Source organism: Rhinatrema bivittatum, chromosome 6 (genome assembly GCF_901001135.1).
Source record: "Rhinatrema bivittatum chromosome 6, aRhiBiv1.1, whole genome shotgun sequence".
Taxonomy (NCBI): domain Eukaryota; kingdom Metazoa; phylum Chordata; class Amphibia; order Gymnophiona; family Rhinatrematidae; genus Rhinatrema; species Rhinatrema bivittatum.
In genome coordinates this window covers 40,932,256-40,949,263 of record NC_042620.1, presented here as the reverse complement: position 1 = coordinate 40,949,263, position 17,008 = coordinate 40,932,256, and the positions used below count along the sequence as shown (strand labels likewise).

The following is a 17,008-nucleotide window of genomic DNA, read 5'->3' as shown; positions in this document are numbered from 1 at the left end:
GACCGCCCCTTTAGTTAACCCCAGGACTTACATACGTCCCGGGGTTAACGCACGTGGCCGGGCCCTTTGAAAATTGGCCCGGCATGCGTAAGGGCTGGCTATGTCCGTAAACCTCCAGGTTTCACGCGCATAAGTGTTTTAAAATCCGGCCCATAGGGAATAGTCACTGCTATTACTGGCATTTGTAGCATGGGATCTACTCAGTGTTTGGGTACTTGCCGGGTACTTGTAGCCTGGGTTGGCCACTGTTGGAAACAGGATGCTGGGCTTGATGGACCCTTGGTCTGACCCCAGTATCGATATGTTCTTATGTAAACAAAATTATATATTTTTTGTGATTTATGTATGAATTATGAGGTACGGATGTGCATTCGTTTTGAACAAATGCTCAGTTCGCAACTTATAGGTCCCTATTCGTTACATTCTTGGGTCCATGAAACGCATGGCGAACCCCCACGAATGCAACATATCATTAGTTTCATTCTTTTTGTTCGCGCCGCGGTGTTTTAGTGGCCGTTTGAAATAGAAGGCCATGTGAGAGTAGGGGTGGATTGGCCTATCGGGGGATCGGGCTTCCCCCGGTGGGCTGGACTTGCGGATCACATGGCCTCCTCTGCTCCAGGTCATTGAGGGTGCTGGGCCGAAGAAAAGAAGATGGCCGCTGCCAGCCACTGCCGCCGCCACCGGAGAAATGAAGACCAGCGCAGTCTGCCACTGACGGAGAGCAGGCAGGTGGGGCTGAAGAAAACAAGATCGGCACACCAGCTGTCGCCCGAGACCAGGCCGAAGAAAAGAAGATGGCCGCTGCCAGCTGCTGGCAGCGAAATGAAGACCAGTGCAGCCAGCCGCTGGCGGAGACGAGCTGTTCAGCTGGGGGCCTTTGCGTGTATATGTATTTGAGATCAGAAGGGTGCTTCTGTGTATGTGTATGTGAGAAAGGAATGGTGCTTCTGTGTGTGTATGTGATGTATATGAAAGAAAGGAATGGAACTTCTGTGTGTGTGTATGTGGGAAAGGAATGGTGCTTCTGTGTGTGTATGTGAAGTATATGTGAGAAAGGAATAAAGCTTGTGTGTGTGTGTATGTGAGAAAGGAATGGTGCTTCTGTGTGAGTGACAGGGAGGGTGCTTCTGTATGTGTGTGGGTATATGTGAGTCAGGAAGGGTGGTTGTGTGTGTCAATGTGTGTGTGCGAGAGAGATGGAGCATATTTTTGGCTGGCTTGTGGCTGTGAGAGAGAGCATGTGTGTCATTGAGCCTGTTTGTAAGTGAGATAGAACATGTGTGTGATTGAGAGCTTGTAAGTGAAATAGAGAGAGCATGTGTGTGATTGAAAGCCTGTGTGGTAAGTAAGAGATCATTGAATGATTGAGCCTGTGTGGTAAGTAAGAGAGCATTGAATGATTGAGAGACTGGCCAGAGAGGTGGCTTGTGTATGTGTGAGAAAGACTGATCAGGGAGATGACTGGTGTGTGTGTGTGAGAGAGCGAGAGAGACTGGTTGGGGAGATGATTGGTGTGCGAGAGACAGAAACTGGTCCTGAGGGTGTGACTGGTGTGTGTGTGTGAGAGACGATGAGACTAGTTGTGGTCCCTAAAGAAGAGGACAGTGAGGACAGCTTCAGCAGCTACTGCTGCTTCTGGTGTGGCCTGCAAGTGAAAGGAGTAGGAGAACTGCTGGAGAGGGTAAGTAAAGGTGGCTTTTTAAGTTCATTTTTCTTGATTGACTACCATTTTAATTATTGGGTAGTACGTCTGCTGTTTGAAATATTTTATTGGTGTTTGGTAAAGCTTTCAAAATTTGCATGAGTCTTTAATTATTGGATATTCTATTCATCAGCTGTTTTGAAATTATTTTATTAGTATGATTTTACTATTATGATTAATGATTTATATATCTTGATTTTACTGATTGTTTCATGAGGAATGGTGAATTTTTGTTTTACCATTGTTGCACTGTATAGAGTCTGGCGTGATGCGTTTTACAGTTCAGTTGTTGTCTGCACATTTCTATTTATACTTTATGTGGCTTTATTCTGTATTTGGTGAGGGTTTGTGTTCTGCATGCAAAGACTGAGATGAAGCATTCTTTTAGCATGTGGTTTCTCTGTAGGGATCTGTAGTAGCTTTAGCTTGGCCTGTTCTGTTTTCCTGTTAGGAGGTGTACTGATATTTTAGATTCTGGTGTAATATTTGTGGTATTCTTTTTCATAGGTAGGATTGTTGTTCTTTGAGTGTTGGCAGATAGTACTGTGTTGATACGGGAGGACCATGCCGAAATATATCACACTAGGTATGATGCCATATGAATTCCAAGATGCAACGTTTTCTTGTTGGCATCACAACAGTGCATGAAATTATCACAATAACATATATATAACTTTTACCTCAGAATGTCACTTTTCATGTAAAATATGTGTTAAATGCATAATTTAAAATTGTGTATGGGGAGGTGGGGGTAGGGCACCAGGCTGTAAGGTTTGCCTAGGGTGCCTAATACCCTTGCACTGGCCCTGTGCACAGAAGAACACTCCACCCCACCCAGGCATAGTTCATCATGTTTCAGGTCCTAGCACTCATGTTAGACTCCTTGGTCCGTGTTTCAAGATGTGTCGGGTGGACAGTATGCCCCGGTTGACAGTCGCGCCGCACGCTGAGCCTCGTCTTTTCTTGCCTCCTTGTCTTTCCCCTATCAACACCACAGCGACCTGACTACCTCTGCTCTGCCAGCCTGTGTTGCCCCTATCAACACCACAGTGACCTGACTACCTCAGCTCTGCCAGCCTGTCTAGCCCCTATCAAAACCAAAGGGACCAGACTACCTCCGCTCTGCTATCCTGTCTTGTACCTATCAACTTTCTGTCACTCTGCCTACACCAGATGATTCTACTCCTTGTGGAGTTCTTGCCACTATCATGGTTCCTCAGTGTGTTGATGCTAGTCTTTCTACTGCTTTGTCCCTTTATCGGCACCTTGTGGTTTTTTCTTACACCCATTCTGCTTGCTCTGTTCCCCCTTCATTGTGCTGTAGGATGTTGATGCCACTTGTCTTGCCACTTTGCAACTGTTCTCGGTGCTCTCTTTTGAAGCTGTGCTGTGTTTTTGACACTCTCGCTGCTGCTTTGCACCTCTGTTAAAGCACTTTATCCACTCCTGGTACCCCTTTGCCCCTTTACAGTGCCTTAGGCATTTTGCCACTTTGGTGCCACTTTGCCATAGTCTAAGTACCTTGGAGCTATTTTCTCGTTCTGATGATTGCTCCCCAGAAGTTTCATCAGAATTGATAAGAAAACCCCAATTCTGCAGCCAAAAATAGGCTGCAAATACTTTCCCCGTTGATTTTAATGGGAAAATGGAAAACGAATCAAACAAATTGGGTTTCCCCCATGAAACGAATGCAACGCATTTGGGTCCTGGCGAAACGAATAAGAATCAAAACAAATTTTTTCCTTCTGCACATCCCTATTATGAGGCATGTGGAGGTAGGATCTGAGCGAAGTTGCACTGAAGAGTGTGGATAAGTGGCAGCACCAGCAGAGTATCGGCATCCCAGAAAGGCCACTGTAGCTGGTGGTGGGGTCTTGTCAGACGTGCGTGACTTGATTCATCTCACTATGCTTGCAGCACTGATGGCAGGGGCCCTCAATTCATCCAAATCGGCTGCTGTCGCAGAGAGATGGCCCAGGATCAGAGTCAGAATCCTACCCAGTACAGCAGTGGCCATGCTGGCAGGCAGCACTGCTGGAATAGGTGGCAGGGGGAACAGAGGTGCCGTGGGAGAGAGGCCCCTTTAAGGTTTTACTCCAATGCGTCAAGGGCTGCATTGGTTTAGAGCAGTGTCATGAGTGTGGCCAGGGGAAGGGGTGATGCTCTTTGAAGGTATGAATTGCAGCAGCTGGAGAGGAGCACTTGTAAGCCTCCATTGTAAGGATGGGCCAGCAGTTAGCCTCATTTTTTTAATAATAAGTAGGGTGATACTGCAGATGTCATAAAGACTCTTCTAACAAATAAAAATCCACAGAGTTTCTGTAGACATTTTATCATATAAACATGTAGGTTTAACATTTGATTTTCTCTTTTCTTTGTTTCTATTGCATCTTTCTATTAAGGCTTTCATTACAACGTGCAACTACAGTCACTTTAGTACATGACCTTGTTATGCCCCTGACCTCTGATCCGAAGCAACTCTGGCTTAGCCTTTGGCAGCATGCTGTTCCAAGGATCCAGGATAGAACTTCCTCTAACTCTGGACTACCTTTTTATAGGTTCCCTAGCTGGGACTTCTTGTGACTCAAATAGAGTCTAGTACACATTGTGTACCGTAATACATTCAAGATTGCTGTATGAGCGGATCCACGGTCGAGACAATATTGATTTCTCGCTGTTACCACACCAAAAAAACTCTGTTATTTGGAGCCAGTCTGGTTGAATGTACCTGAAGTACACACACTGTCGAGAGCATAAGAGCTCCTTCAAGAAAAATTTGGAAAGAGCATATCCACAAAACACTTACAGTCCTGCTACTAATGTTTTGGATTTCACTGTTGATGTTCTTTTTGAACGAGGCATGAGAATGTCAAACTGCATCCTGTCAAGTGACAAAATTTGTTTTTAACAGCCCCTGAAGCAGCCCTTCATTGGGCAAAACTCAGGCCTAGAGTCGGGCATTCACGGAATTATTGTTATACCAATAAACCTTTTTGAGGACCTTCGGCTTCTCCTTGCTTACATCCTCCTGGAGTATATAAGGAAGTCACTTTCAACCAGCCAAATTCCTTAGCAACAAGTCTTCTGGTCCCTTGTGTTCCAGTGTCATGGGATAGGTGGCGATGTCCTTTCGTGGATTACAAATTGGCTTAAAGCAGGAAACAGAGAATAGGATTAAATGGACAATTTTCTCAGTGGAAGGGAGTGGGCAGTGGAGTGCCTCAGGGATATGTATTGGGACCCTTACTTTTCAATATATTTATAAATGATCTGGAAAGAAATACGACGAGTGAGGTAATCAAATTTGCAGATGATACAAAATTGTTCAGAGTAGTTAAATCACAAGCAGATTGTGATAAATTGCAGGAAGACCTTGTGAGACTGGAAAATTAGGCATCGAAATGGCAGATGAAATTTAATGTGGATAAGTACAAGGTGATGCATATAGGGAAAAATAACCCATGCTATAGTTACACAATGTTAGGTTCCATATTAGGTGCTACCACCCAAGAAAGAGATCTAGGCATCATAGTGGATAACACATTGAAATCGTTGGTACAGTGTGCTGCGGCAGTCAAAAAAACAAACAGAATGTTGGGAATTATTAGGAAGGGAATGGTGAATAAAACGGAAAATGTCATAATGCCTCTGTATCACTCCATGGTGAGACCGCACCTTGAATACTGTGTATAATTCTGGTCGCCGCATCTCAAAAAAGATGTAATTGTGATGGAGAAGATACAGAGAAGGGCGACCAAAATGATAAGGGGAATGGAACAGTTCCCCTGTTCGGAAAGACTAAAGAGGTTGGGACTTTTCAGCTTGGAGAAGAGACGGCTGAGGGGGGATATGATAGAGGTGTTTAAATCATGAGAGGTCTAGAAGGGTAGATGTGAATCGGTTATTTACTCTTTCAGATAATAGAAAGACCAGGGGGCACTCCATTAAGTTAGCATGTGGCACTTTTAAAACTAATCGGAGAATTAAACTCTGGAATTTGTTGCCAGAGGATGTGGTTAGTGCAGTTAGTATAGCTGGGTTTTAAAAAGGATTGGATAAGTTCTTGGAGGAGAAGTCCATTACCTGCTAATAATTAAGTTGACTTAGAAAATAGCCACTGCTATTACTAGCAACGGTGACATGGAATAGACTTAGTTTTTGGGTACTTGCCAGGTTCTTATGGCCTGGATTGGCCACTGTTGGAAACAGGATGCTGGGCTTGATGGACCCTTGGTCTGACCCAGTATAGCATGTTCTTATGTTCTTAGTGTATATTGATATCCTTGCTTTGTTCCATGTTCCTTGCCTTGCCCCTAGCTCCTCTGTGCTCTGTTCCTTGCCTGTCAGCTCTTGTTCCAATTCCTGCTTGTTCCCTTCTTTGCTTGTCCTGTTGGTCTTGTCTGTTTTTTTCATCCTTTTTGTCTCAGACTGATTACCTGGATCCTGTCTTTCTGCTATCTGTTACCTGCCCTGACCTCTGGCTTGTTACTTGTTCTGCTGTCTGCCACTTGCCTTGACCCACACTTTCCTGGACTCTTCTCTTGGATTGCCCTAGGGACCCACCTAAGTCCTGTTGACCCCTGGAACCCAAGGGCTCAACCTATGGGGAACGTGACTGGTATAGGTGAAGCTCCAGTTGGTCCCACCACAGGGATTCTCCACCAGCTGATGGGATGGGCCTAGTGGGCTTGCTCACTAGGCAGCGCCAACCACCCCTCCACACTAAGGATCCATTTCTCCAACAGGCATTACAGTCCTACAGCACAGGGGAGTAGACTGTCAGGGTAATTATTTTATGTCTCATTATTATTATTATTATGACCTCAGGCAAAGGGGAGCCCAATTTTAAAAGTTTTCCCAGGCTTCAAGGAGTCTAAATACAGCATTAGGTGAAAATGGAAGAGACTTTTTTTTGCCACATTGCAGGTGGGAAGGGCATTTGGGGATTGGTGGTTGATGGTTGAGTATGTGGCTTTTTTTTTCTTTTTGCTACACTGGGATAGGAGGAAAGGGGGAGAATTGTATGTGAGGGATCATTTTAGTTTGGATTGGAAATATGGGAAGGGGGATCGGTGGTGTGGGTCTCACATTTTTTGGATCTGGAAGATAGGAACACAGGCACCATGGGTGAGGTGACAAAACATTTTTCAGATATATCAGAGAAAGAAGGAAGGCCCAAAGTTGTATAGTGAAATTGAAAGGTGACAAGAAGTAAAGTGTAGAGAGAGAAAGACACAGAAATCGCAGAAATATTAAACAAATACTTCCGTTTGGTGTTCACTAAAGAAGACTCTGGAGAAGAAATGTTGCTGGTTGACAAGACCATAGATGGGAATGGGATAGGCGCTACTCGGTTTATAGAAGAGAATGTATGGGAAGAGCTAGGAAAACTGAAAATAGACAAGGCCATAGGGCCGAATGAGATACATCCCAAGGTCCTAAGAGATGTGCTCGCAGGTCTGCTGACAGATCTATTCAATAGATCCCTGGAAACGGGAGCGGTGTCGCAAGATTGGAGAAGAGAGGTTGTGATCCCACTTCACAAAGGTGGTGGCAGAGAGGAAGCTGGAAACTACAGGTCTTTTGAGCTCACTTTGGGGGTGGGAAAATTAATGGAGACTCTGTTGAAGGAAAGGAAAGTGAACTATTTTCAAGTCAGTGGGTTGCTGGGCACGGATTCTCCAGGGGAAGGTCCTGTCAGACAAACCTAATTGATTTTTTAGATTGGGTGACTAGAGAATTGGATCAAGGAAGAGCATTCAATGTGATTTATTTGGATTTCAGCAAAGCTTTTGATATAGTCCCGCATAGGAAACTCATGAATGAAATAAGAAACTTGGGAGTGGGCGCCAAAGTGGTAAAGTGGATTACAAACTTATTGACAGGAGACCGCGTGTGATGGTAAATGGAACCTACTCTGAAGAAAGAACATCATTAAGTGGAGTGCCACAGGGATCAGTTTTGGGACTGATTTTGTTCAATATCTTTGTGAGTAACATTACAGAGGGGATAGAAGGTAAAGTTTGTCTGTTTGCAGATGATATGGTTTATGGTTTATTGTTTTTATATACCATCACATCGGCATGGCCTTCACAACGGTTCACATTCAATGACATAAAGGAAATACAAAACATTTATCAGATATAGTGGCATCTAAAATATGTTAAAAAGTACATAAAATTATATTTTAGATGCTAAAAACAAATAATTTTTAAGTAATAATAATCTTAAAAGCCGAAATACATGACAGTCTACATACTATAACGTAAAAATACCTCGTAATGGATAAAATAATAAAACTCATACTAAGATCTGCAACAGAGTGGACACACCTGAAGGAGTAGAGAAAATAAAAAGTGATTTAAGGAAGCTTGAAGAGTGGTCAAAGATTTGGCAGCTTGTATTCAATGCCAAGAAGTGGAGAGTTATGCATCTGGGGTGCGGCAATCCAAAAGAGCTGTTTGTATGGAGGGGGGTGAAAGACTAATGTGCATGGACTGGGAGAGGTACCTTGGAGGAATAGTGTCTGGTGATCTGAAGGCAGTGAAACAATGTGACAAGGTGATAACTAAAGCCAGACGAATGCTATAGAAAGAAGAATAACCAGGAAGAAAAGGGAGGTGATAATGCCCTTCTACAGGTCCTTGGTGAGGCCTCACCTGGAGTACTCTGTTCAGTTCTGGAGACCGTATCTCAAAAAGGATAGAAAAGGGACGGAGGCAGTCCAGAGAAGGGTGGCCAAAATGGTGTGGTGTCCATATCAGAAGACATATGAGGAGAGGCTGAAGGATCTAAATATGTATACCCTTGAAGACAGAAAGTGCAGGGGAGATATGATACAGAGGGGAGATATGTTACAGGGGAGATATGATGCATGAATTTTGAACCTTTTCCATTGGAAAGGTAACTGTGCTGCTAGGGGGTCATGAAATGAAAGTCTGGGGGAACAACTCAGAAACAACATCAGGAAATATTTCTTAACGGAGAGGGTAGTAAATGCCTGGAATGCCCTTCCGGAAGATGTGGTGAGGACAAAAACAGTAAATGAATTCAAAAGGTCATGGGATAAACAACGCGGATCCCTAAAGGGTAGAGGTTGGAAATAACAAAATGGCGCATGGGGGTAACCTGCATGGAGCGGCAGTTACTACCCCTAAGAGAAGGCATGGAGACTACTACCCTTAAACAATTACCCTTGATACTTATGACGCAGCTGTAACATTGCTCTCCACATCAATGGCGGGGGCAAAAAGGAGAATTGGATTCAGATGACAGCCAATGCTGGGCACTGATTTTACGGTCTGGGGTACCGTTACACATACATTAGGGAAAAATCAAAGGACTGCTTCTATGGCCGAGTCCAAAAGCAAAGTATGTTCAAGCAGCATTGTCTGAATTATCAAGAAGGCTGTTCACCCTGTAAAAACTGGCTAGCAGTAATTTTGTTATGAGTTTGACAGTTGCTTGGGGGCTAACTTGCACAGAGTATCAATTACTACCATAAGAAACTTGCTTGGCAGACTAGATGGACCATTTGGTTTTTTTCTGCTATTATCACTATGTTAGTATGTTACTATGGGAAAGAGGATTGGTGCATTAGCAGTTTATTATTAGCCCTTTATTGAAGCTAAATTGTAAGCGCTAATAAAGTGCTTTAAATTTAGCTTTTGCTCCAGGGACCTTTGTACATAGCATACTAATATCTAGTGAGGCCATTAACATGCTTTGTATCTGCTTAGCATATGCCGAGCATCTTAACATTTAACAGACTGGCCTATTAGCTAAATGGCACCTTTTCTTTCTAGGTTGAGGGCCTATGTGCATAGTGACTAATGAATTTGCGCTAATGGGAATTAATGTGTGCATTCATTTTAATGCACTTTCAGTTCATCAGTCCCCAGTTTGGGGGAAATTGAAGTGTTGGTCTTCATATGAAGCACTAAGACTCTTCTTTAATTGCAGACCGTACGTATCAGCTCATCAGATTCAATGCATTCTTTGTATAGTTTTAGTTCTGGTGTTCAAGGTTTTGCAAAATGGTAGGCCACAGTATTTAAGAGATCTTCTGTTCCATGTTGTTTGCTGTGCTCTGAAATAAGCAGCTGCTGGTGGTGCTGCCTTTGTATAAGGAAGTTCTCCTGCAGACCATTTGGAAGCAGGCATTTTACGCAGTGGGTTCCTCGCGATGGAATGATGCATTGCCAGCTGAACTCCATGAGGTACCCGACCTTAAATTATTTTGTAAAAAACCAAACTCTGTTTTATTCCTGCAAAGTGATTTTTGCACTTTGATCTGATTTTTACGACGATGTTTGTCTAAGTATTTTGAAGTTTATGTAATTATTATTCCTCGTTTCGAGTGACTGCTAGGCAAGTCGAAAGAAACTTAAAATAAATAATTTGAAGAATATTTTGCTGTAGTTTAGTTTTGAAAAAACAAAATCCTTTTATAGAAAATGAAAATACAAATTGAACTCCTAAAGAAATAGCAGAAATAGAATTAACCCGGCTAAAAGTCTAATGGATTGTGTCCATGCAGAAATCAGTGATTGATTCCATATCATATGTCTAATGGGAGCTGTCTTCTGGTATTGTTTTGCTTTAGCTTAATGTTTATTTATTTATGAAAATTTGATTTTTCACATTTCCAGCTTAATTCTGCAATGAGCAACAGGGTAAGTAATACAAATCTATGTCAGCAGCTTGTAATAATGTCCAACTCTCTGATCCACATAGCGAGCAATGGACGTCTAAATGTCATAGGAAAGTCCCTGGATAGGTTCTGAAAACAAATCCTCCTTTTATGGGGAAGCAGCCAGCATAAACAGGAAACGATTTGTTCATTTGCAGAAAGAGCCAAACTCTCGCCTGATAACCTTGCGCCTGTTTTAACATCTGCGTGCTTACCATCAATAAATTCCGCCAGGGGTGGTGCTCTGAATGTATTGGCAGCAAACTTGCTGCCAAGCCTGCTCAGCCTCTTCCATCCACACCCCCAAAAAGTGGCTGCTCGTCGACCTCCTATCCTGAAGTGTAATAATCCACCGTGGGGACCAGATATCCATCCGCCAGAACCTGACGGATCTCACCTCTTTATTTACATGGGTGCTTCTGCAGTGTAAACTGCAAACACGTTCTATTAACTGCCGCACCGGGGGGAGGAGGGAGGAATACTGTAAATATATAAATAAAAATGAGACTGGCGGCGGCAGCAGACTAACAGAAGGGCTGATGACTGTTTTAATAAATTCCTTCCCTTGCTAACCGATGAAAAGGACAGGAGTAGGCCCCGTCCTAAGTGTTTGTTATTACGGGTACAGCAAAGTCACGGCAGAGCCCCTCATGCTTGAAATAAGAGCTGGGCGAGCAGTGTTTTCCCGCCGCTGCCCCGCTGTCACTTGAATGGAGTTTATATTTCGCTTATGAAGCGGCATCTGAAACCTCTTTACCTTTTTCCTTTTTTTTTTTTTGTTTTTTTTCTTCTTCCCTCGGCCCAGCATGTGTAATTCTTCATGGAGGCTGGAAACGTCTCGCTGCGAGGAGCCGTGCAGCAGCTCAATATTCCATTTCTTTTATTTATAAAAGAAATTCAAAAGCCTGAAAAGATGGAGTAATTGACTCACTGGGATGACAGTTAAACCCACTAAATTTAATCTTACCCTCTCAAGTACAACACATCACGCTTACAAATTATCACCCTGCGCCAGACAGACCAGGCTCTCTTCACCTAATCCAAATGGAAATGAAGGCCTCTGTTATTGTATTATCTGACTTTACTATCAGCATTAATCCGGCTTAACTCACTTAATGATGCCACTTGTGGCACCATGAAGGCCGGGGAGAAGTCTATAAACTACTTCCATTAAAATGCAAATCTGGCCCACAGAGAAAATAAGTGACACAAAAGTCGGAGGATTGTGCCGTACACTGCATTAGCCTCTCGCCGCACAGACCCGATACCAGTATAATAACTGATGCCGCGATTATTATTCTCGCCGCAGAGCTGAAACGAAACGCAGCCAGTCTACCACGGAACGTCACAAAGGTGCTCCGGCAAGATGGGGGGGGATTTCATTCTGAAGGGATTTCTATTTTTCCCCCCCTTGTTGTTGTTGTCAGGAAATGAACAAATACTTATCAAGGTTTAAAAAAAAAAAAAAAAAAAAAGCCATTGCTATCTGAAATCTTCATGCCAGGTTTCTCAGACTGATATGATTTGCAGCCCATAACACAGGAAATGAAAATTTTATATGCCCTTCACACATCTCCCTTGTATCTTAAAAAAAAAAAATGCTTTGGTAACAGACTGACTGTTCTTTGCAAACACAATAGAAAAACTCTGCAGGCCAAGTGCAGTGAATGATGCAACTCAACTGGGGAACGTTGACTTAGGTTCTCAAAGTTGAACATCTCTGCTAAATCCTCCAGGCAACCTGCAGGTTTTGATTTACAGCTGAAGACTGTTAACTTTAGGAAGAACGGGGCTTCTTTCTCTTGAAAATCAAACATGAACTCCTTGCACATTTCTCGATGTTATAGCTCCTTCACACCCTTGTACATTTTTTTCACCTTCCGCCCTTTAAGAAATACAAATCAAAATACATTAAACAGAAATGTTACATATTCCTCACTTTCACCGTGAAAGAACAAATATAGAAATCCCAAAAGTAACTACGAATAATAAAATACAGGCTTGATTGCATAAGTCTTCACACTCATTGTCAGAAGAAACCCACATTAGCTCCTGTTACAAAAAATGCCTTAACAAGACCCATAAGAAGTTAAATAGAGTCCATCTGGGCCCAGTCTCAGTAGCTGAGTTGATTAAAATATTCCTGGACGAAGAATCAATCTGCTTCTGTTGTATAAAGTGAATCTGAAACAAAGATCAAAACATGCCAAATAAGGAGCTGTCAAAATAACTGTGGGATAACATTAAGCATTATAGGGATGTGCTTTGAGTTTTTTTGTGTCGTTTTCATTTTGAGCCATTAACTATTCAATTTCATTTTTAAAACAGTTGGGGGGGGGGGGGGGGGGGGAGGGTGTTTATTTCGGGTTTCCCTAATTTCAGAGTTAGTGCACACCAACTGAAAATCAGTTGGTGTGCACTAACCAATCAGTTAAAAAGTGTCAACTGGGGAGCAATTCATTAGCTAAAGGTATGGTTCTGCATTCCCATTGGCTGCCTCCTTACTTACTTGTTTGTGTTACCAAGGTTGCAAGGTGGTGTTTGTGGGGGGATGGTCAGTGCCTGATAACAAGTCTAAACAAACAAGTGATGTAATAATAGCATCAAATTCTAGTCAGCAAAAGCATGCAATGCAAATACATATTTAGAATTCACCAATCCCTTTGTATTACAGGAAAGGCTCCCTGACATTTTGGGATATGCATACTTTGAAATCCCCTGTTTTTTTTGGGTTTTTTTTGGGCGGGGGGGGGGGGGGGGGGTGACTGGTGAGAGAGGATGTGACTTGGATGAATGCATGGGGTGACAGGTGGGAGAGACTCTGGTTGGGGTGAGAGAGAGAGGCAGCCTGGTATGTGTGGGGGTGAGAGAGGCAGCCTAGTGTGTGTGTGGGGTGACCTGTCACCCCATAGTTACCCTAGTCACCTCTCCACACACACCAGGCTGCCTCTCTCTCTCTCACATGTCACCCCAGTCACTTCCCCTTTCACTAGTTCCACCCCGCACACAAAAGGCTGCCTCTCTCTCACCAGTCACCACCCCAAGCAGTCTGTCTCCCACTTGTCACCCTCATACAGTCACTCCCAGTTACTCCCCCTCTCACTAGTCATCCCCCACATACCAGGCTGTATCTCTCTCACCAGTCACCATCTCAACCAGTTTCTCTCCCCCACCTGTCACCTCAAACAGTCACTCTAGGTACTCCCCCTCGCAAAAGTCACCCCCACATACCAGGCTGCCTCTCTTTCACCAGCCACCACCTCAACCAGTCTCCTCCACCTGACACACCATACAGTCACCCCAGGCATTCTACCTCAGCAGTCACACCCCACATACCAGAATGCATCTTGCTCACTAGTCACCACCTCAACCAGTCTCTCTCCCACCTGTCATCCCAGTCAATTCCCCTCTCACCAGTCCCACCCCACACACAACAGACTGCCTCTCTCTCACCAGTCACCACATCAACCAGTCTCTCTCCGCCACCTGACACACCATTACAGTCACCCCAGTCACTATCCCTCTCACCAGTCACCACCCCGAGTCTCTGTCCTATCACCCCAGTCACCCTAGTCACCCCTCTCACCACTCATATCAGTCTCTCTCCCACCTGTTACCCCATATAGTCACCCCAGTCACTCCCCCTCTCACCAGTCACCTCAACACACACCAGGCTGCCTCTCTCTCACCAGTCACCACCCCAACCAGTCTCTCTCCTACCTGCCACTGCAAACATTCACCCCAGTCACTTCCTCTCTCACCAGTTACCACCCCCCAACCCAAACACATAGATAGCCACCAGGGGAATTAAAAGAATGCATGTACCAAAATGCCAGGGTCCCTTTCCTAAAATACAAAGGGATTGGCAATTCAAAATATGCATTTGCATTACATGCTTTTGCATTTGCTGACTAGAACTTGATGGTATTATTATATCACTTGTTTGTTTACATTTGTTACCAGGCCCTGGCCATCCCCCCCCCCCCCCCCAATACCACCTTGCAACCGTGGCAACACAAACAAGTAACTATGGGAATGCAGAACCATACCTCTAGCTAAAAAACTGCTCCCCCCAATTGACACTTTTTAACTGATTGGTAACATTTTCGGGTAGCACGCACTAAGTCCCGTTAGTGTGCACTAACACAAAATACTAATTTTTACAAAATTTCATCTTTTTTTTTTTTTTCATTTTGTGGCGCTCCCGAAATGACGAAATAGACAACGTCACTGCCATTATCTATTTCGTTTAAAACGAATGGACATCCCTATTAAGCAAAGGTACAGATCGGGGAAGGCTATAAGACCATTTCAGTCTGTTTGTACATCCCTTGGAGCACTGTCAGGTCCATCATTGTAATGTAAAAAGATTTGGGCATTACCAGGACACTGCTGTGATGAGGCTGAGCCTCCCAAGTCGATTACCGTAGGTTAAGGAAACTGCTGCAGAAGGTCATTGTGAGGCCTAAGATTACTTTAAAAGAACTACAGATGTCTCTGGCGGGGACTGGGGAAAATGTTGACTGTTCAATAATTTCAAGATGACCTCTATGGAAGGGTGGAAAGAAGGAAGCCACTGCTGAAGAAAAGGCATGTGCGCATAACATTTGCAAAGAAACACTTAGGGGACACTGCATGCATAATGGGAGAAGGTTTTGTGGTCTCATGAGATCAAAGTGGAATGTTCTGGTTTCAATGCTAAATGCGTGTGTGATGAAAAACAAATACAGCATTTCACTCTCAATGGCAGTGGAAGGCACTGGATGAACTAGAGGACTGCGTGAAGCTCCACATTTCTGTGGGCGGTACAGTGATGGGTTTTTTTCCGCTAGAAATGATGACTTTTTTGATAATGCCTGTTAATATATTTTAGGAGGTTTATCTATGAACTTGCTGTTTTTCACATTGCATTTTGGCATGGTTATTAATTTAGCTAATTATTATAATTATAATATTATAATTATTATTATTTTAGGAGAAACTTCTTTTTTGTAATTTCATATCTCCTTCTTCCCACCCATGTGGGCCCACATGACACTGCTTTCTCTTATGGGCTGGTGTAATCAAGAAGACGAAGATGTCATTGCTCCTGCTGCTGGAAGGAGCAAGAACAGCCTTCAGTGTCGGCCCACACAGCCGAATATAGGAGGAGGGCCAGGAGGGAGAGCACCATCAGAAGCAGGAGCAGTATTGGCTCCTGCAGCCTGAACAAAGAGGTGGAGTCCTATCCGCTGCAGGGTCTGAAGGAGGAGGCTCCTGCTGCCACCGCTTGTGCTTCCAGAGGGGTCAAGGAGAGGATTGAGTGAGAGAATGAGTATGTGTGAGAGAGAGAGAGCATGAATGTGTTTGCACGTGTTTGAGAGAGAGTGTGTGTGTGCATGTGTGTGAGAGAGAGAGAGTGAGAGATTGGGAGTGAGCATGTGCATGAGTGAGGGTGTAAGCGAGCATGTGTATGTGTGAGGGTGTAAGCAAGCATGTGTGTGTTTTAATGTGAGAGAAAAGAAAAGATTTGTGTGTAACAACCCCCAACCTTCTAATCTACGGCAATCTCAGGCCATCTGGAAATTAAAAGTTCTCAGGAATGTGAGCGGGGGATTTTTTAAAATCCATATTAGTTTTAATTATCGAGTTTTACTTGATGTTTGTTTTGAAATATTTTATTGGTGTTTGGAAAATTTTTAAAAATTTTTATATGCTTTTAATTATTGGATGTTATTCAGTTTGTCAGCTGTTTTGAAATATATATTCTTTTTATTAGTATGGATTTACTATTATTGATTTATATGTATTGATTTTATTATTTGACATTTTGTTTGATGCTTTATGGCTTGTTGTGATTTCCAGTTCAGTTTTTTTTTAATGCTTTTATTTTTACTTTACAGTTACTTTATGCTGTATTTAGTGAGGGTTTGTCTTTGTTCTGCAGGTGTGACCGAGGTAAAGTATTCTGCTAGCTTGTTTCTATGTAAGTATCTATAGCAGCTTGGCTCGTTCTGTTTTCCTAATAAGAGATGTATTGATGTTTTAGGGTCTGGTGTAATATTTGCAGTGTTGCCTTTTTATAGGTAGGGTTGTTGCTGTTTGAGTGCTGGCAGATGGAAGGTTTACTATATTGCATTTTTAACAGGTCATGCAATATATGCATTTGTTTAAATAAAATAAATAAAAACAAATAGATGATTTAGTTTACTCATGGTTTTCTAAAGACCAAGCCCACACCCAACACACAGGTCGATACTCTAAGGCCGCGGTAGAAACAGTGCGGCAGTGCCGGGCGCACCAGCGGTTGCCGCACGCACAGTGCAGCTCGCCTACCGCTCAATCCCGTATGCAAATAGCTTGCAAATGCAAGCTGCGTCTAGGAAGTGTCCCTGAAGCGTTAGGCCCGCGCAACCCATTTTACTGTACAGAGCGCCTATACAGTATCCTGGGTGCGCGGGCCTAACGCTTCACGGCCACGCTGGTATCTGTCATTTCAAATGACATCTGAAATGACAGGTACCAGGAAGTGGACGGTTCTCCTACGCTCGAGATTGCCAGTTCTATCTCTCCTCCTCCTGAATCAAGGCATGTAAAGCAGCCTTGCTTCGGGAGGAGGAGAGAGAGAACTT

At 43.5% G+C, this 17,008-nt stretch overlaps 1 long non-coding RNA gene across 2 annotated transcripts in view; it reads right to left on the bottom strand.

Moving 5' to 3' along the window:
* Positions 1-11,883: 11,883 nt before the first annotated feature.
* LOC115093191 overlaps positions 11,884-17,008 on the bottom strand; it is a 62,492-nt gene continuing 57,367 nt past the window's right edge. For both annotated transcript variants that reach the window (XR_003857207.1, XR_003857206.1), the window contains exon 3: positions 11,884-12,581. This is a non-coding gene — a long non-coding RNA (uncharacterized LOC115093191). The remainder of the gene's footprint in view (positions 12,582-17,008) is intronic.